The following is a 19,138-nucleotide window of genomic DNA, read 5'->3' as shown; positions in this document are numbered from 1 at the left end:
CAGCACTGTATAATAATGTCCTATTATTTAAATACAAAACTAACCAGTCAGCTATCAAATAATGGAATAGGTGGTCTAGCATGCAAGATGGCGGAAGCACTTTGAGTTGGCTCTCACATAGGCAACCTAATCTTTCATGATCCTGCTGACCCAGGATTGTGAAATACCCTGCAGCGATCCCCAAAAGAGTTCTGGACAGAGGCCAATGTTCTGGCGTTTGCAGAGCGGACCTGGAATGGCAGACTGACAGATCGTCTAGGCGGGCCTAGATGCTTGGAAAGGCAGATTGACAGATCGCCTACGAGTCTGAGAAAGCAGCCTGCCCGAATTGTGCTGCCCGCAGCTCCCTGTTTAGGATGGCTGACGTCTAGCCACGGGCCCAGCCTGTTTTTTTGACACGCTTCCCTCTATCCTTCCCAACTGCCACTTCGTGTGGCTGCGCTGTGGGTGTGCCAGGAGTCTGTTTCGACGGCCCAGCATCTCTTCCGTATCACCAGGGTGGGAATTGACAGAGGTAAATGGAGGTGGGTCTCTTGCAGGAGGACCTGCGAGGGGAGGGGTCGCTGAGAGGGTCATGGAGGCAGAGACTAGAATCTCTGCTGATTAAGACACTATCACATCACTAAAGGCTGATGAAGCATGAGTTAAGGGCACGGTGGACCGTCTCAAGCGAAGAACTGATGATGCACAGGACTGATCAAGGAGAGATAATCTCCAGTTTTTAGTATCTCCAAGGGAGCTGAGGGCCCCCACCGTGAACAATTTCTTACTGTCTGGGTGGGGAAATGGGTTCCCACAGACACGCAGTCGATCTGCTTTGTTATAAAAACATATTGTCGCTCAATGGTGCGGAAGCCCTCTCCCAAGGCCTCCCGGGGCCCATGAATGCCAGGTGTCTTAACTACTAGATGGATGCGTACCTGCATGAGTAGTGCCTTATGCACGCTGAATCATGTACAGTAAGCATATATCCAGACTACACTACACATGTCGCAGGACCTAGCAGGAAGGGCAATAGGCTGTGAAGAATTAATAACTCAAGTTTAATGAGGGACGGTCATGTCATCGACTACATTGTGGGAGGCACTTACGGCGACCCAGTGCAGACGGATCATCTCCTATCAATCAGAAGCAAAATAACAGTCATAGAGAAATATATAATTTAGAGGAAACCCCTTGGAAGTTAGAATGCCACACCATAGACACCCCAGGGGAGGACATAACACACACTCTTGAGCAACAGACTTTTATTACGTCAGAAGTTAAAAGATTTGGGTATGCTGTCTCAGGCGGCATCCAATTATAATATTTATGAACAGGGCAACAAGGCCGGCAAGCTCCTCTATTGGCTTGCCAACAGAGACTTGGAACTCCACCTGATTCCAAGCATCATTAATTCTACAAAAATCCTGCTCGACTGACGTTTTTCAGACTGCAGAAGAAGTTGCACACTTTTATTTCTATCTATGCTCCTAGGGAACCCCCAATACATGAGCATGACAATCCAATAGCTGAGGACCTAGTGGGGCCTTGGTGGTCCACAGAAGCTGGCCTGCAACTAGATGCACCTCTGACTGAACAGGAACTAATTACAGCCTTGAACTCACTTGCCTCCAGTGAAACTCGAAGCTTCAATAGCTCCCCACTTGAAGCCTTCAAAAAAATATGTTTCTCTTCTTGTGTCAATGCTGCTTGCAACCTATGCGAGGCATGTGAATGTGGCAAGCTGTCCAAGGACGTATGTGATAAAAATCACGGTTACCCGAAAACCAGATAAAGCACCTCAGGAATGTTGCTCTTACAGTCCTCTTTCATTTATAAACCTTAAAACCAAAGTGATAGCTAAAGCCCTAGTAGCAATAACGCATAGCTTGGTCCACTATGACCAAAATGGTTTCCTGTCATAACATAACACAACAATATAACATGAGTATTTGTAAAGCACACATTCACCCAGAAAGGTATCTTGGCGCTGAATAAAAGATCTTTATTGTTCGATAGGCCTAAGGTGGACCTGAGTTAATCATTATGTCTTGCATGAGGGGAGCATGACGGCCGGAAGCTAACGGCCATGGCGGAGCTCCTCCCACTTTGTGCATGGCGCTTCTCCGTGTCAGCCCGCTCGCAGTTCAGCGAGCTCTGAAGTTTTCTACGTAGCCGGGGATACCTGGAAAACTGAAGCGGATCTTTCCGAAACTGTGGCGGGTAATGTTTGCTCCGTATAACTCAACAACCCCGAGGTAGGAAATGTGGTGAAGATTATTTCAGCAGCGGCAGCGGCAGCGTGTCGGCTCCTCGGTTTAGGAGGATGAGTTTCTTCTGCCCGAGTATTGGACGCTTTCCTTGAGGAGAAAATTGCTCGGTGCTGGTTCGGCGCCGGTGAATATGTGTCTGCGGACAGGAGGTGTTTCTTCTCTCTTCTCTTAACCCTTTGCCGCCCCGACAGCCCTTAGCGACTAACTGAGCAGTCCATAACTGACTTTGTGGCTCTGAAAGTGTGGGGGAGATATTTGGTGCCTTTGGGGGTATTTCTAGATGCAAGCACTGCCTTTTTCTTTTTTATCTTCCCTTTCTATCTGGACAAGTTTTTTCTTGTAAGGCACTTCCAAGCAAACAAAAAGATAGGGGTGAAAATAGGTTAAAACATCATTACTGCAGGGTGGAAGGCAGCATAGGCGGATGGTGACGAGAGGGGGCGATACGCCCTTAGAGCCTCCCTGGTTCCGAGAGCTGGGTGCTGCTAAACCCTGGAGGGGTAATCCGGGGAACAATTTGGGGAGATCATATCACAAAATTAGCAGGAGGATAACCTACTCACTGGGGTTAGCAAGACCACCCCCTGGTAAAATACATGTTGCTGGTTGCCTTTTAAGGAGTGGGGGCTGCTACTACGACTCTATTACTTTCATCTTGGGGGCCTCCGCTCTGTTTAGGGATACAGATTTTGACCAGGAGGGTAGAGTAGGAGTGGGGGATCTTTGTGGTGGCATTTTAGATACTGCATCCTACGTCCCCACAGTCTTTATTTATCATTCAGGGATTTCCAACAGTGGTGGAGGTGGGGAGCACTGTATGGAGATAAACAATCAAGACACCACTCGCCTATATCTCGCCCCCTCCCTAGATAACACTGATAAGTCAGGGCCTGTGGAATCAAAGACTCTCCCCCCGGTTGGTAGATATACTCTCCGTAATCGGGCCTCTAACCTAGTTCCAGGTCTATCTAACCCGTCAACTCCCCCACCTGTAACCCTTATTAAAGCTACAGCACAGAAAAGGAAGGTGAAGGGGAAAGGAAACCACAGTGGGCCGATCACCCCGCCAGGGAAAGAAAAAAATAAGAAAAAGGAGACAAAAGGGCCATCAGTTGCTGTGAGAGTAACTCCATCACTAAAATCCTACTAGAAGGTTCTCTCTGCTAGTTCATCAAGTGAAACAATAGATATGGCGACTGTGGCGAAGGCGGTGAAGGCTACGACGATTCCAATAAGTGAAGATACAGGAGCTAATAAATAAGAGTGCCCCACAGAGGAGATAGCTAATGTAATTTCTTCATCCACACCGACTCAGTCTTGCCCGCCCTTGCAACCGTCCCCCCTGTCCTCACCCTCTAAAACCAATATGCTTGAGATGGTGCATACCGCAGTAGAGCTCTCTAATAGCTTCTCAGCTTTGGACATCCAAGATACAGAGCAGGCGGAGGAAACACCTGGAAACAAAGAAGATGTCCCTAATAGTGCCTCCCTGGATATTACAGCATTTACACCATCCAACCCACAAACGCTGGCAGATATCCTATTGGGTTTAAGAGATGATATAGGGAGACGATTCACAACATCAGAAGCTAACCAGACGGCCATCCAGGCCTCTTGCGAGGCACTTGCCCAAAAAGTGGAAGAAGTCTCAATGAGGACAGACGCCCTAGAGGCAGAAATGCCTAAGATTAAAGAAGCCCTTACTACATCTGTAGTCAACAGCGATAAATTGGTCCAGCAGAATCGGGAAATGAGAGAAGATCTCGAGAGACTCGAAAATCATTTGAGGAAAAATAATTAAACTTTTTTGAATATCCCCGAGGACCTTGAAGGGAATGACATTAAAGCATTCATTGTTGCGGTGCTTAAAACAACATTGTTGAAAGACTCTTCTGACTCAGATCAAGAACTAATGAATGACATCCAGAGAGTTCACTGCGATCCTTATAGGCGAATTACAGCGAAAGAACGTCCAAGAAAAATCTTGGTCAATTTTCTCACCTATGCCATTAAGGAGAGGATTTTGTTGTTGGCACTCAAGGCTGGTTCTATAAAATCAGTGACCCTTTCAACACCATTTTCCTTTACAATTCGATCTGATGTATCACACATTACAGAATTAAAGCAATGGGAAATGGGTAAGAGACTGGTAATCTTTAATTATTTGGGGGCACGTGCTCAGCTGAAATTCCCCGCTTCATTCCGGGTTATGTGGAATAACCACATGCATATCATCCGACACGTGGAGGAAGCGGACAGCCTGATTGAGAAAATAAGAACAGACAATAAAGGGTCAAGCGGAAAAGAGGTTCAGGTAGCCGGGGCAGCAGGAAAGGGGTGAGAGATATAGCCGCAGAAACACAGGGAGAATTTAGTTGGGCAACTAAAAGTTAGACTCATAGTGTGTTTCACATTTATTCCAGGTAACACCTGTTATGGTTAACTCGATTTCATATACATTTTTTTTCCTTTCACTTTTTTTCTTACAAACATGCACAGGGTGGGGGGAGGATCCGTCCAAGAGCGGAATGCTCAGGAAGGAAAGGAGGGTTCCCCGGGGAGGTAGAGAGGGTTCAGGGTTGCGAATGGGGGAGGGGGGGGAGAGAGCAGGGGGAAAAAGAAAAAAAGATGTCCTCATTTTATAGACACCCACATACATTCCTAATTAAACAACATTGTGTGGAGGCCTATATCGCCATTAAGGCAGGAGGGAGGAGATGCAGACTTACTTATGACTTACAATAGTACGGATTTTATATCCTGGAATGTTAATGGTCTTCGCTGTATAAGAAAACGCAGGATGATTTTAAAGTATCTGGAGCAATCTACAGCGAAAATAGTTCTACTTCAGGAAACTCACTTGAGTTCATGTGAGAGTAAAGAGGTCTTTGGGAGACTTAAATGGATTGGAGCCATCTGTTGTTCTGAGCAGTCGACAGTAAATAAGGGCGTAGCAATTTTAATCAAGGCTGGTTCTGGAGGCTCTATAAGGTCATTTACATCAGACCAGTCAGGAAGATGGGTTCAAGCGTTAGTTGACTTCCATGACTGTCGTCTCTTATTATGGGCCAAATATAGACGACCCAGCCTGCTTGCAGAAGGTACAATTCAATCTGGCAGAAGTGCGCTCCCCGATGATCATCAGGGGTGATTTTAATATACTTCTTGATCCACTGCATGATCGCTCTAACTACCATCGGGCGATTACCACTCCGAGATCTCGTCGTGCTATGACAAATATGATACACAAGCTTGGCTTAATCGATACCTGGAGAGCCAAGAAAGGCTCAGCGTCAGGCTTTACATATTTCAGCAAAAAACATGGGCATGCATCAAGACTGGATTATATCTTGACTGATACAGTTTGTTTGGAGGCCCTGTTAGACATTAAAATTCTGCCCAGTATTCGGTCTGATCATGCCCCTATTTCCTTCTCAATTAATATGGGAAGGGCTAGGATTTCAATAGGATCTAGATGGACCCTAAAAAGAGCAGCTCTGAATGATCAAGCCATTGTTACAGCGGTCGGCGCTTCTTCCACAAATTTTTGGGGGGATAATATAGGTTCTGCCCCGCTCGAATTTGTTTGGGACGCCTATAAGGCTCACTTCCGAGGTCAGTTTCATAACCTAACCAGCCTTAGTAACAAAAAAGAGGCAGCTAAATTCAGGATAATAGAAGAGAAAATGTTATCTTTGGAGGCTCAGAGACTAGATGCACAAGAGGATGTCTTGGCACAGGTCCTTGCCGAAATAGAATGTCTACGCCTAGAATACCGAGGTTTATTAGACCAAAAAGTGAAGGCCCAGTGGGCTGCATATTCAATGGAAAATTAGGAGTATGGCGAGAAGGCTGGTGCAGTATTGGCAGGAAAGATAAGAGCAGACCGGGTTAGGAACAACGTTAACAGGTTAATAATTGATGGCCAGGGAACTATATCCTACCTTCAGGAAGATATGGAAAAAAAAAATTCCCCTCTTTTCGGAATTATATCAAGAAGAGGCCTCTCCAGATTCTATTACGACCCTCCGGTGCTTGGAAAGTAAGGCTCTTCCAAGCTTAGCAGAGGACGGCCGCAATATGCTTAATAGCCGTTTCACAGAAGAAGAAATAAAACTATATCCCCTTCGATGCTCATGACGGAACGGTTCCGTCATGAGCTACGGTTGAGCTGTGCTCATGACGGAACCGTTCCGTCATGACCACGCCCGTTTTTATTAGGGCCCAGCACCGGAGGGGGAATCGCGGTCGCGCTGAAAAGGTTAAATAAAAAAAATAAAAAATAATAAAGCAGCAGGGCCTGATGCTCTCCCTGGCGAAGTCTATAAAACATTCCAGGATCTTCTGGTACCGAAACTCTGTGAGCTATTTAATTATATATATAGCCCCCAAGGCAGAATTCCGCCGTCTTGGAAAGAATCTACCATTGTGTTAATCTTAAAACCGGGGAAGCACCCCCTTAGGGCGACTCTTATAGACCAATCTCCCTGCTGAACGCAGATTATAAGATCTTTACTAGTGTTTTGGCGGGGAGATTGGCCAAGCTGGTCCCGCTCTTGATTAATCTGGAGCAGAAGGGTTTCATCCCAGGGAGATATATCCACGAACTAACCTTACAGGTGATTGGTAATATTGATCTTGCCGTGACAAGGTCGGAGCTTTTAGCGGTGGCAGCCTATGACGCGGCGAAGGCTTTCGACCGTGTCAACTGGGGTTTTTTATGGGATGTTCTTACTATCATGGGGTTCGGAGAAACCTTTACTCAAACTATGAGAGGATGCTATGAGGGTGCCTCGGCGGCGATTTTATTGAATGGTTCTCTATCACCACGTTTTAATATCAGGAGGGGCACAAGGCAGGGGTGTCCCATCTCGCCCCTCTTGTTCGATCTCTATATCGAGCCTCTGGCACAAGCATTGAGGCTTGATGATCAAATTACACCCTTCAGAATAAAGGACTATTGTTGTCAGCTGGCCCTATATGCAGACGACCTATTGCTTTATACTAGTAATCCGGCAGAGGTCTTTCCTAGAGCTGAGGAGATCATGGCAGAATACGGTCGATACTCCGGTTACCTAATTAATGATACAAAAACAGAAATAATGTGCTGGGGAGTCGACCAGTGGGAGAGAGCAACAACTAGCCAGTTTAAGTATTTAGGTATATTAATTACATCTGACCTGGACAACATTGTGAAAGTAAATCTGAAAAAGGTGGCTAAAGATATTGATCATCTATGGCAGAACCTTCCGTTAACAATATATGGGCGCGTTAACCTGGTTAAAATGGTCATCTTGCCTAAACTAACCTATCTATTCAATACGATACCCTTAACATTCCATGATAAAATTTTGAGGAAGATACAGGGGAAGATCGGCAGTTTTATATGGGCAAATAAGAACGCCCGGATGTCTTGGAAAAAACTGAGAAGGAGACTGATAAAGGGGGGGCTGGCACTCTCTGATGTTGTGTGGTATGCCTTTGCTTTTCAGCTAAAAAATGTCCGTACCCTTTTAAGTAGCCCAGACAATTCTCACTGGGGGCAAATTTTGAGTATGATGTTAGATCAGGAAGGGAGTGGTCCTGGATTTTTGTATAAATTTGGTGCACCAAGATTTTACAAAAAGGTTCGCCTAAAGGTATTAAAATCTGCCTTGATTCTTTGGAATAGAGTTAAGGGATGCTGGGGTATAAAATACTACTCGGATTTTGCCCCTATATGGGACTCCCCAGGTACCCCACTATGTCTCCAGGATAGCCTGTCTCTATCAGTTAGAAGAGCGGGAATAACAATCTGGTCAGACTTAGTATCTTCGGATGGGGTACTTCCCTGGGAGGTTTTACGGTCTAGGATTGGGGACTCCCTTTCAAGATTTAAATATATCCAACTCTGTTCATGGTATCACACTGAGAAAAACAACATCGGTGGAAACTGGGACATCGAGTCGGCGCTTCAGGCCCCGACTTACAGGAAGAAGGAAGTGGGTTTTCTATATAGGGAACTGATGGAGGCAAATGAAATCTTAGCTCCACTGTTATATTCTGTCTGGAGACTCTCTGTTTTGGAGGCGCCTTCCGCTGATCTCTATAATCTATCTCTTCAATATCTATATAAATTCGTTAAATCTGCTTCACTTAAAAAGAATCACTATTACGTTATAAACAGGCTTTATTACACCCCACAAAAAAAAAACAAAAAAAATAAAATCGCAAAATTTGTCAGCCCACCTCATGTATGCCCCAGATGTGATATGCCAGAGGCCGATGACATCCATGTTTTCTATGACTGCCCTATGATCGGCCCCTTTTGGGCCACTATTGAGAGGACATTGGAGAGTGTTTTTAAGATGAAACTTAGTCTTAATGTTGTGAGGGTATTTTTTGGCTCAGACACTGATCTCATCACTGGGTTAATGGGGATACAGGTGGCCTTATTTTTCACTTTAATTCTTATTGCACGTAGGGAAATATGTAAAGTTTGGAAGAATGTTACCCCTCCCCTACATGAAATATGGCTTCAATCTGTGCTTAGAACTGTACGTCTTGAAATGGGTACACCACATAATAGGAATAGTATGGTATGGCAACCTTTGTTGGAATGGGCTAAGGAAATGAGGCTGGTAATAAATCTAACAAATCCAGAGATTGTCCAATGATTACATCTGGCCCCAGAACAAAGGGGTAGCCAGGTCGGCACTGGGTACAGCAAGAACTTCAACCCGGGGCACCCAGGATGGATCGGGGTTGCGAGTGTTCATTTGCACGTGCCAAGGTGAGATGAGGACAACAAAAATAAAAAAATAAAAAGATGTTTATTGTTACCCAACTCAATAGTACTCATTTTATCGACCTCAAAGGATGAAAGACTGAGTGGACCTGCTGGAACTTGAACCTGTGACCATAAGGTCGAACACAGGTCCCTATAATGGACACATTAGTCCACTAAGCACCAGTCCCGGCCTCACTAAGCCACCAGACCTTGCCCAGTCCAGATGCAGTATACGGCACTGCCTCTGGCCCCTTCACAATGCTACTGCATGCTCCATCAACAACAGAGACTCTAGAGCCTGATTAACATTTGATTTCAAAAAAAGCTTTTGCCTCAATCCATTGGCTGTTTAAGATGTTTCTCTTGGACTGAATGAATTTCAACCTCTTTTTCTGTAGATACGTTTGGGTGCTGTATACAGAACTGTGGGCACGTCAGGGTGAACAGCATACCCCCTTCCCCACCTTCATGATTGGCCGGGGCACACGACTAGCCTGCCCACTATCACCTCTTCTATTTGCCCTTACTACTGAACCACTAGCTGAGTAAATATACAAAGATTCTCAGATTCAAGGAGTTAAAAGGAAGATACAATATTTCTTTATGCCTATGACATCTTGGTTTATGTGGGCAAACCCGAGTGGTGTATTGTCAGCCTAATGCAGATGTTGCGAATATATGGGTGGGGGCTTGGCCTCGTAGTTAACTGGGCCAAGCCCATAAACATAGCGGTCTCTGGGTGTTATGATACCCTTGCAATGCCCACTATCCTACAACCTGCCCATGACCATTTTAAGTATCTTGGCATTCATATTGCAACTTCTTGCTAACGGGCATGGGACCTAAATATTGCACCAATGCTTTCTAGGATGCAACATGATATGGAGGTGTTGAGCCCCCTCTGTCACAAAATTGAAGGTAGAAGTTTGCTTTTAAAAATGCTCTCTCTTCCCCGTCTCCAATATGTCCTCCAAAAGTTCCCCTATTAGATTCCTAATTCCTTTTTTTCAAATGCTCGGTGACCTTGGATTTACACTAGTAATCCTTCTCGCAGTCCGGGTAGAGTGGCTAAGAGCAGACAGGCTTACTTAGACGAACATGTGTAAAGCATTTTACAATAACAACATCGACGATAAGTGACACGACTCAAAATAAATCAGACACCAATTTATAAACATAGGGCTTATTTTTATGTAAATTTGGACACCAGAATGAAGTATGTACAGTTCGTATAACCGCAGCTATAGCATTTACAGTGATAATAAAATCGATACTTTGTAGAGCTGTCAAACTTTACCATTTAAGTCAATGGGAGAAATACAAGGTGACACCCGGTCATTTGCGGGGTGAGTTCAACGGAACCCACTCAGAGTTAAGGTCCTGTGGTCCTCAAACCAAGCTCTGACAGTCACAATACTTTTACCTTGCCCAGGGAGTCTGCGTGCAGAGGTGACTTGGCTGTCGTTGGTGCTGAACGGAGCCGCGGAAGCTGTCAAAAGAAACACTTGACAAAACGATGCTTAGAGGTTGAGTTCAAAAGATCCCCTAATAGGTGAAGCTTGGAGGGGCCCCTGGACCAGGAATTCCAAACAGTACAGCTCTGCCTAGCTTGGGCATCTCGGTTCCAGAGGGGTGCCTGGCTATCCGTGGTGCTGAACAGGACTGCGATAACTGGGTTTACCAGGCGTGCCAATGAAGCTGTCTTTGGTATGCAAGAGCTCTACAACTGGGCCCCAGAAAGGGGGGGTCGATGCCAAATAGTTTCTTTGCATGGGGCATCGAGTGAAGCAGGTAGTAGTTATCAAAACTATCAACAAAACTTGGTCTCGGAAAGGGTGATAAAAAGATCAATCTTCCAGAGGTCCAGGGAACGCTATAAAGGGCTGAGATTCGAGGAGATTCAGGACTACGCTTCCCAGAAGGCACCTGGTCAGTTACTTTCGGCTGGCTCACCACAGGGCCGATGGTCAGTCCTTCTCTGGATTGTGAAAGTGCAGTTTGTGTCTGAAGACAGCAGGGTACTAGCACCTCTATCCCTAGGGTGTCCTGGTAAAGTCTTTAGGTTATAGAGGGGTTCACCTCCCTAGTGGAACCGGTCTTTGGACCTGGACGAGTGGTAGTCCAGTGGGTGCAGTGGGGTTGCCACGGATGCCGAGCTTGCGCCTTCTCTTTGTGGAGTCCTGCCCTGTGCTGACATAGGTCTCTTCTTTGTCCTTCTCCAGAGCAGATCTAGAGTTCTGGTGTCAGGGATGCCCATTAAATCTTAGATTCAGGGGGTGTTTAGGGTCAGAGGGCTAGTAGCCAATGGGCTATTGATCCTGTGACTAATATCCCCCTGTGGCGACTGCATTCGGTGGCTGTATGTCACAAAACTACCCAGAAATCACTATTTTTGAGACTTTTCAAGATGGCAAAGGTCACCCTCGGCTGTGCAGACCCTAGAGTTGTGGCTAGCCTTTGGGGGCTGTATACCTCCAGCCTACCTAATTTCCCACCTGTCCACAACATGAGTGCCTGAAGGCAAGGGGGGCCTTTGTCTCCACTGGGAGACAAGTCACTTACATATCAGAGGAAGCAAAGTCTTTGAGGCTCACGTACCTTCACTAGCCATCCTGAAAGGGCGGAGGTGTGAACTCCTTCCTGCCCAGGCCTTTTGTCTCACTTACACTGGGAGTAATTGCACTCGCCAGCAGGTCAGACTTCTGTCTTGGCGGCAAACAGTTCTAAAAGCCCACCAAGGCAAAAAGAACTCGGTAGGCACCCTCTAAAGGTGGCACCTGGGTGCATGCTAATTCACCTTTGACACGAGAATCGTGTCGGTGGTGAAAAAGTGCGGTGTTTGATACCAAACACAACTAAATTTGGTGATGCTGGCTATCTCAGTTTTGTCAGGTAGCCAGTCCAAGTTAACTTATGAACCGACATTTACTTACAATTTACTTACAATAAACTTTTATTTGCAAGGTTACTGTAGAGGTATGTGTGTCTGTATCTATATACATGTACCATTGATATAATGCACCCTGTCTCCTGGGCTTTAGGAGGCCTACCTTAGCGGTGACTTCTATATATCAAGCCAGTGAGGCGGCTCTGTCACACATGGTGGGGCAGAGTCAAACTCAATCAGCGAAGCTACTCGTACAGGCTGCAGTAGCAGCCCTGCAGACTCTACTTTTACTCGGGTCACCTAGGATGGCACAAAGAGTGCTGCAGCCCTAGTGACTCATTTAACTTCCTTGTCCTGGGCACCACTGGTACCATTCTGTAGGGACTAATAAGGGGGGTTAAAGTGCCTTGCCAATTGGGTGTACCAATTCACATTACGATTTCAGGGAGAGAACACTGGGGCCTGGACAGCAGGTCTCAGTGCACTTTCAGTTCTAATACCACAGCATCTAGACGTCAAGATGGCAGTCGCAAGTGCTCTGGACCCCTCCGTCATTCGTGCCACGATACGCCAACATCGGGGACTGCCTTACCCTCAGAACTACACCTGGTCCTCTCTGGAAGCCTCCCTCGCCGATTTCGACCTCTCCGCTGTGGTGAGTGCCCCGCTCTGCTGTCTGGTGGCAGATCTCCCGCGGCGCCACACTTTTAATGGCAGCTCTCGCCTTCTGTCTGCCTGGCCTTTGAGCGGCGATTCTGAGCGGGGGCCTGTCGCTGCGGCTGAGTGTCTCTGCGGCCGGCACCGTGGGTGTCACTGGTGCCGTCATTTACGTGAGGAAGGAGCGGGGCTGTTCGTTGGACGGGGCCCGCGGTGAGACACCGGGCGGTGCGGCTCGGCCTGCGGCCGCCCCCGGGGCAGCCCCTTGTCTCCCTGCCATTGATTTGAACTGCGGGCAGAACCGGACCTGCCTTGCGGGGCCCCCTGGGATCGGCTGTCGGGTCGAACGGGCGGGGGGCCTCTGCGGTGGAGGAATCTGGTGGCGGAGATCTGCGGGCGCAGGCAGTTGCTGGTACAAGAAGAAGCTTATCTTCGGCATTTTGACTGTCCGCGCCAAGTGAGAACAATACAGTGACTCTTCTGAGCCCATTAGCTACCAAGGAAGTCACACTAACAAACGCCAAAGAGGGAACTTCCCACTCCTATATGAATAACCTCGGACTGCTGACTTCGCCCCCTCTCTGGTGAGTGCAACGTTGGGGCCTGCGGGTCAGTGCGGTGCGGCCCTGCCGGAGGGGGGGGTTTCAGCTGCACCCCCGGGCAGCGGGGGGCCTCCTCCCTCCCCTTGCCCCTCAACCCCCACCCCATATGAGTCGGGACGCGAGGTCCCTGAAGTTTGCATACCTGCTACTGCTGGGGACGCAGTGACTCACGTGCCCTCCGGGTCGGGGGCCTGCCGCCTACCCACGGGGAGCGCCCTCTTGTACACGGATGCTTGATTGCTCACGAGCCTGGCTGCGCTGCATGGGTGGTGAAGTGCTGAGAGGGATCTCTGCCACCCATTCCTTATCTCTATGGTCCCCGTGTTTGTGTAGTTTTGCACCAGGGGCCCCCAGACAGGTCGCATCTGGCCCCTGTTCCTTCCTGGGGCCCTCTTGGCTCGGCTGTCTGCGGGGGTGGCATTGTCATTGCTGTTTACTCCCGGGCATTGCCGCGTGTGGCGCCAAATGGCTCCGGCCTGCCGCGGACGCTAGCGGACAACTGCTCTGGGGTCCTCTCATGGACTGGGATTCCTGTTCTCCTCATGTACTGTGGGCCCTGTCTGCGGCGGGACTAGCTGGGGGACTGTGGGCTTTCCGGTAGAAGTTATCATCGTGCCTTGGGGAGGACTGCTGGGAGTGTGGCACATAGGCCAGTGCGACATCCTTGGACGTATTGAACTATTGGTGGACACGTGCGGAGGCCTGCCCGAATCCTCTCGGCCCGGTTGGATTTGAAGCAGGTGTTGTCGCTGCGGGGCCCCGCCAGCGGTTGGTGGAAGACCTACGACGAGGTCCGGTCCCTGGAAGTAGAGGTAAGAAGTGGGGAGCTGGGGTTTGGGTGGAGGATTCGGCCGTCAGTCGGGCGGCAGGCGGGTGTGAAGGGGCCCAGTCTCCTCCCCTCCCCCACACTCCTGGCGCACTTCGTACGGCCGATGGCTGCGGCAATCTGCCCTGACTGGACCGGACGCTGCCTGGTGGGGCACAGCAGTGGTCGTCTATCATAAACCCCGCGGAGCTGTCACTCGCTGGGCGGCCACTCGACGCGAGCTGGAGTGGGGTCCAGTTGGAGGGTCATTGGGGAAACCGGTCCTCCCTGTGGCCAAAGCATGGGCAGAACGGACAGATCCGCGAAGGTCTCCGCCACCCAGACCAAAATAGACCGCTTCACCACCCCGGAGGGGGGAGCTACTGGTGGGGTGGCGGGGCAGGAGGCTCCTCCATCCGCAGAGATGACCACTATCCTTCAAGCCATCCACGCATCCCAGACCATGGTAGAGGGCAAAATCGCCGAGGTCAGGGTGGACATGACTCATTAGGCAGGACCTCCGTAACGCAAACGCCCGGATTAAAGAGACTGAGTCTAGGATCTCCTCGGTGGAGGACGACGTGCAGCAACTTAAGGGGCAGGTGGCACGTCTTCAGTCACATACTCAGGAATTGCACCACCGGGCGGAGGACGCAGAAAACAGGTCTAGGCTCAACAACCTCCGCCTGGTGGGCTTTCCGGAGGGAGCGGAGCAGGGTCGAGCGGTGGACTTCCTGAAGCGGTGGTTGCGATCGTGGGTCCCCGAGGGAGCACTCTCCTCTTGGTTTGCAATTGAGCGGGCCCATCGGTCTCTGGCCCCCAAGCCATTGCTGGGTGCTCCTTCTCGCCCGTTTATCATGTGGGTCCTGAACATCAAGGACCGTGACACCATCCTAGTTGAATCCCGCAAGCAACAGCGGCTCCTGCATGAAAACCGCACCATCATGATCTTTCCGGATTATACCCGCGAGGTTCAGGGCCAGAGGCGCTCCTTCGGAGAGGTCAAGCAAAAATTGAGGGCACTTAATATTCAATATCGGCTCCTCTTCCCGGCTAGCCTGAGGGTGATATTCGAGAATAAGGCTCTATTCTTTGGCAATCCGACGGAGGCGTGGACCTGGGAAACAGAGGAGTGTCCTCTGCGGGGCGGGGGCCGCGCCACGGATGGAGGGGAGGCGGGTTGGGTTGGCCCGCTCCCTCCGCTCCTCAGCCTCCCCGTAACCACTCCTGTAGGCACCGAGATCGGAGGCGGGCCCGATCGAACTCCCCGCCGGGCCAAACATGACAGTCCACCCAGGTTGAGGAGGGAGCATCAAATGGGAGGCCCTCGAGTTTGTCTGGCCGGCAGGAGGATGGAGGGGAAGGGTCCCAGCCCTCCGTGATTGACTTTCCAGACACGGCCCTCTCTCTTAGCCCGATGCTGATGAGGGACCCTGCATGAGCTGTTCTCACCCCACCGGGCCATGCTCCGCGGCCGGAGATGGCTTGCTGTTCCTGATCTGTTCCCAAATTCCCGTTGATCTTTGTCATTAAGCATCCGCTCAAGAGGAGGAGTCCTCCACGGTTCCCGATTCCCAGACGTTTTAGTTTGGTTCTTCACCTGGTATACTGGGTGTTGTTGTTGGTTGGGGGGACGACAATTGCTTCTGTTCCTGAAGTGTAGGGTGGGGGGTGGGGTTGGGACGGTTTTGTCCGGAATGTGGTTTTATTGTGTATTGTTTTTTGTTTCAGCCATCACGGATTGCCACAAATCACCGGTGGGAAGGGCAGGTGCATTCCCGTAGTATGTGATCACATGCACCACCATAGGTACTCAAGCGCGACTGTACACCCGAAACCACGAACTCCGTCTAGACCAATAACACTCTACCATGGCAGATAACACCTTCCCTATGGGATCCCTCCACGTCTTGTTGTGGAATGTCAACAATCTGCTGGACCGTCACAAACGTACAGCGGTTTTAAGATATGCGCAGGGTATCCAAATAGACATTCTCATGATCCAAGAAACGCACCTTTTAGGTAACTGTTGCCCCTTCCTGGCTCGGTATGGTTTTGACAGGGTATGGCATTCCAGCTTCTCCAGGGGCTCACGCGGGGTGGCAATCCTTCTAAGGCGGACATTGCCCTTTGTTCTTTCTCAAGTGGTGAATGACCCCCAGGGCTCGTTTGTGGCGGTTTGTGGGTCTGGTATGCCCCTAACTCTCATGTCAATATATGTCCCTCCCTCCTTGCGACCACTGACTCACACAGCTTCCTTCCTACACGACATGCCCGCAGGCAACATGATTATTGTGGGGGACTTCAACGCAGTCTTAGCCCCAGCCCTTGATACGTCGGGCCCCCTCGGCGGCCCGGGTGGCGAATGTGAAGCACCTGCGGAAATGGTCTGAGTACCTGGGGCTTTGTGATGCGTGGCGCACCAGGCACCCGCGTACTGTCCAATTCACGCACACATCCGCGGCCCATCACACCCAAGCCCGCATAGACGCGATCTTTGTCCCCGCGCTTGACTGCTCATTGGTAGTCGATGTCTGTATCCTCCCTAGGGTCATTTCTGACCACTCCCCGATACTTCTTGGTTCGGGGTCTCCCCCCCCCCCCTGCGGCCTGCTAAACATGGAGGATGAACGCCTGGTTCCTCCAAGACAAAGATTTTAAGTAGGAGATTGTGAGGGAGCTTAGCAGATACTTCGACACCAGTGAGGGGTCAGTGGCACCCCCGGGTATTCTGTGGGAGGCGGGGAAGGCGACCGTTAGGGGCTTTGCAAAACAACAGCTTAACCTCCAGAGGCAAGCGCAGCTGCAGGAAATTACTGCCAAGGAAGCGCAGGCTCTTCGATTGGAGCAGCTTTTATCCACATCGGATGACGCCTCCCAGGCAACATCAAGCAATTATCCTTGGATGCGGCCAAGCTCCTCTGGTGGTCCTTGGTGGCAAGAGTCTATGGTTGGGGGGACGATACTGCACAGGCTGGCCAAGTACCCCAGGGCGTACCGTATCATTACGGAAGTGGTCGACATAACTGGAGTGGTGCACCGTGCTCCTATGGCAATGGCAAATAATTTTGCCGCGTACTATCGGGATTTGTATACGGCACGGGCCCCCGGGCTGACCGTCGCTGCTCTACTTGACCAGGGCGGAGCGCGCCTTCCCACGTTGGAACAGGCGGCCCAGAAGGACCTGGAGCACCCTATCTCCCTGAAAGAGATTGAGGAGGTAATCAACCTGATCTCCCCCGGTAAGACCCCGGGGCCAGACGGCTTGCCGCAGGAATATTATGCGGCCTACCGAGGCACTCTGATCCCCTCCCTAGCAAACTTGTTTAAAGAAGCCGTGGACCAAGGATCGTTTCTGCTGGAAATGGACATCGCCACCATCGTGGTTATCCCAAAATCCCAGCCTCCCTCCCGACTGTGTGCTGAATATTGCCCCATCTCCCTCCTTAATACCGAAATCAAACTCTATGTCAGCATTCTGGCCCAGCGGCTGAATCCATATTTGGCCTCATTGGTGCACCCGAATCAATGCGGATTCATGCCGCAGCGGGGAACCCACCATTGCCTCCGAAGATTGCAATTGGCACTGGCACACCGGCACCTGATAACCCCTTATTTGGCACTCCTGTCCATAGACTTTGAAAAAGCCTTCGATTCCGTGGACTGAGAGTATCTACAGGGCGTTTTGGCCGAGATGGGGTTTGGGCCCCATTTTTGTTCTTTGGTCCGAGTCCACTATGCTCGCACGAGAGCGCGAGCCCTGGTCAACGGGGTACTGTCGGAGTCCTTTCCCATCCCCAGGGGCAGTAGGTAGGGATGTCCCCTTTCTCCTTTGTTGTTCGCCCTGTCGATGGAACCATTGGCGTCCCTGGTGCGGGCTGATGTTCGCCTCCGTGGAATTAAATGGCCGTACACAGACACTGAAAAGATTGCATTGTACTCGGATGATGTGATGGTCTTCTTGTCCGACCCCACCTCATCCGGGCCACAGTGCCTCCGAATTTTGCATGATTTCGAGCGGGCCTCAGGGCTGCGGCTTAACCCTGGAAAGTCTGTGCCCCCCTGCATCTCTCTAGGGAGTGCTTCGAGTGGCAGTCCATCATACCGCTCCGGAGGTTGTCCTTTAAGTATCTGGGGATCTGGATCACCCTTCTCCCCGAACTAGGCTGGTCCCTCAACGTGGCCCCCTTGGTTAAGAAGGCCAAGGAGGACCTCCGCAAATGGAGGGGGCTGCCCCTGATCCCCCTGGGGAGGGTAGCTCTATTTAAAATGATGATCTTCCCCAGGTTCCTCTACGTCCTCCAGAACACCCCCTTCTGGCATCCCAAGGTCTGGTTTAAGGACTTGGATAGTCTAATCTCTAAGTTTCTCTGGAGTGGTGGGAGGGCCCAGGTGGCTTTGTCAGTCTCTCGGATTCCCTCTTATGATGGGGGCACGGGTATGACGCACCTATATCTGTATGCTCTGGCGGTGCGCCTATTAGTGGAGCACGATTGGGTTAACGGGGGCAGGTCGGACCCTGCCTATAGGCTTGAACTGATCGAACTGGGGATGACGGGCGTCCAGGCCATGCTCTATGGGGAACCCATTCCGAACCGGCTTCCTGAGGTGACGCGCTCAGTGTTGTTGGCATGGCGGGCCTCGCTCCGACACACGGGGGGTCGGGGAAGCTGACACAGTGTACCCCCCTTTGGCAGGGGGCCTGGCTTCGTGAAGTCAGCGGGTTGAGGGGTTTCAAACCTTGAGACCTTATTGTTATCTCCCAATTAGGAGATGTGTGGGCAAGAGGCCAGATGTTGTCCTTCCAGGAGCTCCAAACCCGTTACTCCCTACATTCCTCTCAACACTATAAATATTTGCATTTGAGACATGCCCTCCTCACACATATCACGGGTGATACGAGGCTCCCTGAATACAGCCCCACTGAGGCTCAGACACTGATGGGCGACTTGGGGAAGGGAGGGGTCTCCCAAATCTATTGTACGCTGGTCAATAACACCCCCACATCACTGGACAAGTTGAGGGACCAATGGTTGGTATGGGTGAGGCCCCTGGATGATGTGGACTGGTGGGATGCCCTCATGGCCCCTAGAATAGTTACTGTCTCTGCCAAACTCAAGTTGATTCAGTTATACTACTTGCACGCTGCGTATCTCACCCCCC

The 19,138-nt window shown here is 50.2% G+C and overlaps 1 protein-coding gene across 2 annotated transcripts in view; it reads right to left on the bottom strand.

The window, feature by feature from the left end:
* The window catches only part of RGS22 (regulator of G protein signaling 22), a 1,652,097-nt gene that overhangs the window by 1,628,091 nt on the left and 4,868 nt on the right, over window positions 1–19,138 (bottom strand). The window lies entirely within an intron of this gene.

This window comes from Lissotriton helveticus, chromosome 4_1, assembly GCF_964261635.1.
Source record: "Lissotriton helveticus chromosome 4_1, aLisHel1.1, whole genome shotgun sequence".
NCBI classification, from domain to species: Eukaryota; Metazoa; Chordata; class Amphibia; order Caudata; family Salamandridae; genus Lissotriton; species Lissotriton helveticus.
Note: the sequence above shows the minus strand (reverse complement) of the source record. Positions and strands in the feature narration are given on the sequence as shown.